The sequence below is a fragment of the Panulirus ornatus genome, chromosome 4, assembly GCF_036320965.1.
Source record: "Panulirus ornatus isolate Po-2019 chromosome 4, ASM3632096v1, whole genome shotgun sequence".
In the NCBI taxonomy this organism is placed as follows: Eukaryota; Metazoa; Arthropoda; class Malacostraca; order Decapoda; family Palinuridae; genus Panulirus; species Panulirus ornatus.
In genome coordinates, this window is record NC_092227.1 from 15,108,114 (window position 1) to 15,115,225 (window position 7,112).

At 37.8% G+C, this 7,112-nt stretch overlaps 1 pseudogene; it reads left to right on the top strand.

Annotated features, from left to right (window-relative positions):
* The window catches only part of LOC139764637 (protein FAM200A-like), a 6,631-nt pseudogene extending 814 nt beyond the window's left edge, over positions 1–5,817 (top strand).
* The last annotated feature ends 1,295 nt before the right edge of the window (positions 5,818–7,112 follow it).

Here is a 7,112-nt window from a genome sequence, read left to right on the forward strand (position 1 = left end):
TATATATATATATATATATATATATATATATATATATATATATATATATATATTTATTTATATTTTTATTTTATTATACTTTGTCGCTGTCTCCCGCGTTTGCGAGGTAGCGCAAGGAAACAGACGAAAAAAATGGCCCAACCCCCCCCATACACATGTATATACATACGTCCACACACGCAAATATACATACCTACACAGCTTTCCATGGCTTACCCCAGACGCTTCACATGCCTTGATTCAATCCACTGACAGCACGTCAACCCCGGTATACCACATCGCTCCAATTCACTCTATTCCTTGCCCTCCTTTCACCCTCCTGCATGTTCAGGCCCCGATCACACAAAATCTTTTTCACTCCATCTTTCCACCTCCAATTTGGTCTCCCACTTCTCCTCGTTCCCTCCACCTCCGACACATATATCCTCTTGGTCAATCTTTCCTCACTCATTCTCTCCATGTGCCCAAAACATTTCAAAACACCCTCTTCTGCTCTCTCAACCACGCTCTTTTTATTTCCACACATCTCTCTTACCCTTACGTTACTCACTCGATCAAACCACCTCACACCACACATTGTCCTCAAACATCTCATTTCCAGCACATCCATCCTCCTGCGCACAACTCTATCCATAGCCCACGCCTCGCAACCATACAACATTGTTGGAACCACTATTCCTTCAAACATACCCATTTTTGCTTTCCGAGATAATGTTCTCGACTTCCACACATTCTTCAAGGCCCCCAGAATTTTCGCCCCTTCCCCCACCCTATGATCCACTTCCGCTTCCATGGTTCCATCCGCTGCCAGATCCACTCCCAGATATCTAAAACACTTCACTTCCTCCAGTTTTTCTCCATTCAAACTCACCTCCCAATTGACTTGACCCTCAACCCTACTGTACCTAATAACCTTGCTCTTATTCACATTTACTCTTAACTTTCTTCTTCCACACACTTTACCAAACTCAGTCACCAGCTTCTGCAGTTTCTCACATGAATCAGCCACCAGCGCTGTATCATCAGCGAACAACAACTGACTCACTTCCCAAGCTCTCTCATCCCCAACAGACTTCATACTTGCCCCTCTTTCCAAAACTCTTGCATATATATATATATATATATATATATATATATATATATATATATATATATATATATATATATATATATATATATATATAATATATATATATATATATATATATATATATATATATATATATATATATATATATATATTTTTTTTTTTTTTTTTCTTTTTTTTTTTTCCGCTGTCTCCCGCGTTTGCGAGGTAGCGCAAGGAAACAGACGAAAGAAATGGCCCAACCCACCCCCATACACATGTATATATACATACGTCCACACACGCAAATATACATACCTACACAGCTTTCCATGGTTTACCCCAGACGCTTCACATGCCCTGATTCAATCCACTGACAGCACGTCAACCCCGGTATACCACATCGCTCCAATTCACTCTATTCCTTGCCCTCCTTTCACCCTCCTGCATGTTCAGGCCCCGATCATACAAAATCTTTTTCACTCCATCTTTCCACCTCCAATTTGGTCTCCCTCTTCTCCTCGTTCCCTCCACCTCCGACACATATATCCTCTTGGTCAATCTTTCCTCACTCATTCTCTCCATGTGCCCAAACCATTTCAAAACACCCTCCTCTGCTCTCTCAACCACGCTCTTTTTATTTCCACACATCTGTCTTACCCTTACGTTACTTACTCGATCAAACCACCTCACACCACACATTGTCCTCAAACATCTCATTTCCAGCACATCCATCCTCCTGCGCACCACTCTATCCATAGCCCACGCTTCGCAACCATACAACATTGTTGGAACCACTATTCCTTCAAACGTACCCATTTTTGCTTTCCGAGATAATGTTCTCGACTTCCACACATTCTTCAAGGCTCCCAGAATTTTCGACCCCTCCCCCATCCTATGATCCACTTCCGCTTCCATGGTTCCATCCGCTGCCAGATCCACTCCCAGATATCTAAAACACTTTACTTCCTCCAGTTTTTCTCCATTCAAACTCACCTCCCAATTGACTTGACCCTCAACCCTACTGTACCTAATAACCTTGCTCTTATTCACATTTACTCTTAACTTTCTTCTTTCACACACTTTACATATATATATATATATGTATTTTGCTTTGTAGCTGTCTCCCGCGTCAGCGAGGTAGCGCAAGGAAACAGACGAAAGTATGGCCCAACCCACCCACATACATATGTATATACATACACGCCACACACGCAAATATACATACCTATACATCTCAACGTATACATATATATACACACACAGACATATACATATATACACATCTACATGATTCATACTATCTGTCTTCATTCATTCCCATCGTCACACTCAGTCTCTAGCTGTCATGTAATAATGCACCGAAACCACAGGTCCCTTTCCACTTCCAGGCCCCACAGAACTTTCCATGGTTTACCCCAGACGCTTCACATGCCCTGGTTCAATCCATTGACAGCACGTCGACCCCGGTATACCACATCGCTCCAGTTCACTCTATTCCTTGCATGCCTTTCACCCTCCTGCATGTTCAGGCCCCGATCACTCAAAATCTTTTTCACTCCATCTTTCCACCTCCAATTTGGTCTCCCACTTCTCCTCGTTCCATCCACCTCTGACAAATATATCCTCTTGGTCAATCTTTCCTCACTCATTCTCTCCATGTGACCAAACCATTTCAAAACAGACTCTTCTGATCTCTCATCCACACTCTTTGTATTACCACACATCTCTCTCACCGTATTATTACTTACTCGATCAAACTATCTCACACCACATATTGTCCTCATACATTTCATTTCCAGCACATCCACCCTCCTCCGCACAACTCTATCTATAGCCCACGCCTCGCAACCATATAGCATTGTTGGAACCACTATTCCCTCAAACATACCCATTTTTGCTTTCCGAGATAATGTTCTCGACTTCCACACATTCTTCAACGCTCCCAGAACTTTCGCCCCCTCCCCCACCCTATGATTCACTCCGCTTCCATGGTTCCATCTGGTGCCAAATCAACTCCCAGATATCTAAAACACTTAACTTCCTCCAGTTTTTCTCCATTCAAACTTACCTCCCAATTGACTTGTCCCTCAGCCCTACTGTACCTAATAACCTTGCTCTTATTCACATTTACTCTCAGCTTTCTTCTTTCATACAGTTTACCAAACTTAGTCACCAGCTTCTGGAGTTTCTCACACGAATCAGTCACCAGCGCTGTATTTTTAGCTAACAACAACTGACTCACTTCCCAAGCTCTCTCATCCACAACAGACTGCATACTTGCCCCTCTTTCCAAAACTCTTGCATTTACCTCCCTAAGAACCCCATCCATAAACAAATTAAACAACCATGGAGAGAGCACACACCCCTGTCATAAACCTACATTCACTGAGAACCAATCACTTTCCTCTCTTCCTACTCGTAAACTTGCCTTACATCCTTGATAAAAACTTCTCACTGCTTCTATCAACTTGCCTCCCACACCTTAACACCTTCCACAGAGCATCTCTATCAACTCTATCATACGCCTTCTCCAGATCCGTAAATGCTATATACAGATCCATCTGTTTTTCTAAGTATTTCACATACATTCATCAAAGCAAACACCTGATCCACACATCCTCTTCCACTTCTGAAACCACACTGCTCTTCCCCAATCTGATGCTCTGTACATGTCTTCACCCTCTCAATCAATACCCTCCCATATAATTTCCCAGGAAAACTCAACAAACTTATACCTATGTAATGTCAACACTCAACTTTATCCCCTTTGCCTTTGTACAATGGCAGTATGCATGCATTCCGCCGCCAATCCTCAGGCACTTCACCATACATTACATACATTAGATATCCTCACCAACCCATCAACAACACAGTCACCCCCTTTTTTAATAGATTTCACTGCAGTACCATCCAAACCTGCCGCCTTGCCGGCTTTCATCTTCCGCAAAGCTTTCACTACTTCTTCTCTGTTTACCAAATCATTCTCCCTGACCCTCTCACTTCGCACACCACCTCAACCAAAACACCCCATGTGTGTTGTGTGTATATATATATATATATATATATATATATATATATATATATATATATATATATATATATATATATAATATATATATATATTTTTTTTTTTTTTTTTTTTTTTTTTTTTTTTTTTTTTTTTTTTTTTTTTTTTTTTTTTTTTTTTTTTTTTTTTTTTTTTTTTTTTTTTTTTTTTTTTTTTTTTTTTTTTTTTTTTTTTTTTTTTTTTTTTTTTTTTTTTTTTTTTTTTTTTTTTTTTTTTTTTTTTTTTTTTTTTTTTTTTTTTTTTTTTTTTTTTTTTTTTTTTTTTTTTTTTTTTTTTTTTTTTTTTTTTTTTTTTTTTTTTTTTTTTTTTTTTTTTTTTTTTTTTTTTTTTTTTTTTTTTTTTTTTTTTTTTTTTTTTTTTTTTTTTTTTTTTTTTTTTTTTTTTTTTTTTTTTTTTTTTTTTTTTTTTTTTTTTTTTTTTTTTTTTTTTTTTTTTTTTTTTTTTTTTTTTTTTTTTTTTTTTTTTTTTTTTTTTTTTTTTTTTTTTTTTTTTTTTTTTTTTTTTTTTTTTTTTTTTTTTTTTTTTTTTTTTTTTTTTTTTTTTTTTTTTTTTTTTTTTTTTTTTTTTTTTTTTTTTTTTTTTTTTTTTTTTTTTTTTTTTTTTTTTTTTTTTTTTTTTTTTTTTTTTTTTTTTTTTTTTTTTTTTTTTTTTTTTTTTTTTTTTTTTTTTTTTTTTTTGTACAATGGCAGTTGCATGCATTCGCCGCCATCTCAGGCACTTCACCATCATTACATACTTAGATATCTCCCAACCATAAAACAAATCACCTTTTAATAGATCCACTGGCAGTACATCCAAACCTCGCCTGCCGCTTCATCTTCCGCAAAGTTTCATACTTCTTCTCTGTTTACAATATCATTTCCTGACCCTCTCATTGCACACCACCTAACAAACACCCATGTTGTGTGATGTATATATATTATATATATATATATATAATATATATATATATTATATATATATATATATATATATATATATTATTATTTATGGGTAGGGGACCATTATGAAGGAGGCTATATGAAAAAGGGGTGATGTCTTTAACAAGTTTGGGAATCACTACTTTATAAAACGTATCCTTACGCTGCTCTTACCTCATTATCACATTGCATTTTTTTTAAGTGTCCCGTTCGAATTCTGTAAATATTGTCCTGAAGCCTACGTATATAAACAGTCAGTCTTTTCAGACCGCTTATCTTTTATCTAAAACGTCCACATTTTCTTTTGCATAGCCATTTGTGTTCTCTAACAATTTTGATCTGAAAGTCTCTCAATACTTCAAGGCAGCCAAATGTTCCCATTACTTATTGTCTCTCACATACTTATTGCATCTACATTACCCTTCTTGCACTTGTTTCCGTCCTCACATTTCATGCGCATCATTATCCGAGGCTACGTGTACTTTTAACCGTATTGCAGGCTGACAAACGACAGCCACCTTCCCTTCCTTGAAGTAAACATCCTACCTACTTTTACAGATACATGTACAAATTTGCCTCAGGTACTCAGTGAAATTGTTCACTGGTACCTGATTGGCAGCATGATGGGCGTCTTGGAGGGGACGTACCTGATTGGCAGCATGATGGGCGTCTTGGAGGGGACGTACCTGATTGGCAGCATGATGGGCGTCTTGGAGGGGGTGCCAGTTGTCGTTGGCCAGTCCAGCGAGCGACGCGGTTGAGGGCGCGCAAAGTTGGTTGTGGTTTGTCGTGTGTCTTGTTGTTATGGCGTCAGGCGTCGCAGCAGTGAGGTGTCGACGGATCAGGCAGCTGCCAAACATCAGGAAGGCAACTGGCTCACCTGTCCTAGGAAGGCAGAAGACGTGATGTGAGCATATGAAATAAGCCTCAGCTATGTTAGGTTCCTTGCCTGATCTTTTGCTTGCAGTGGATAAGAGGGAGAACTTAGTGGGAGCTCATATTCATTGCCCAAATAGACTGCCCGTTTAACATATATTCCAATTGTTTATGGCTTATTACGAGGGATATAATGCTTATCAATGGTAATCAGTGTAAATACTGCATACGTCAAAATAATGTTGATAATGTTCATTTATTCTAAATTCATAGCCTCGTCAGTTCAATGCAAATCCCGCAAAATTGCACTAGCCAAATTAGCTGCATGATTTAGACAAGCAGATGGCAGTGAAAATAACGGTATGCCGCTGTGTGGATCTTTCCGTGTGTGTGTGTATATATATACATACATATATATATATATATATATATATATATATATATATATATATATATATATATATATATATATATATATATATATATATATATATATATATGTATATATACACGGAGGTTTTTAGAAAAGAAGAGAGAATGTTGGGGTGAAGAGAGTGGTGAGAGTAAGTGAGCTTGGGAAGGAGACTTGTGTGAGGAAGTACCAGGAAAAACTGAGTGCAGAATGGAAAAAGGTGAGAGCAAAGGACGTAAGGGGAGTTGGGGAGGAATGGGACGTATTTAGGGAAGCTGTGATGGCTTGCGCAAAAGATGCTTGTGGCATGAGAAGCGTGGGAGGAGGTCAGATTAGAAAGGGTAGTGAGTGGTAGGATGAAGAAGTAAGATTATTAGTGAAAGAGAGGAGAGAGGCATTTAGACGCTTCTTTGCAGGGAAATAGTGCAAGTGACTGGGAGATGTATAAAAGAAAGAGGCAGGAGGTCAAGAGCAAGATGCAAGAGGTGGAAAAGAGGGCAAATGAGAGTTGGGGTGAGAGAGTATCATTAGATTTTAGGGAGAATAGAAAGATGTTTTGGAAGGAGGTGAATAAAGTGCGTAAGACAAGAGAACAAATGGGAACATCGGCGAAGGGGGCTAATGGGTAGGTAATAACAAGTAGTGGTGATGTGAGACGGAGATGGAATGAGTATTTTGAAGGTTTGTTGAATGTGTTTGATGATAGAGTGGCAGATATAGGGTGTTTTGGTCGAGGTGGTGTGCGAAGTGAGAAGGTTAGGGAGAATG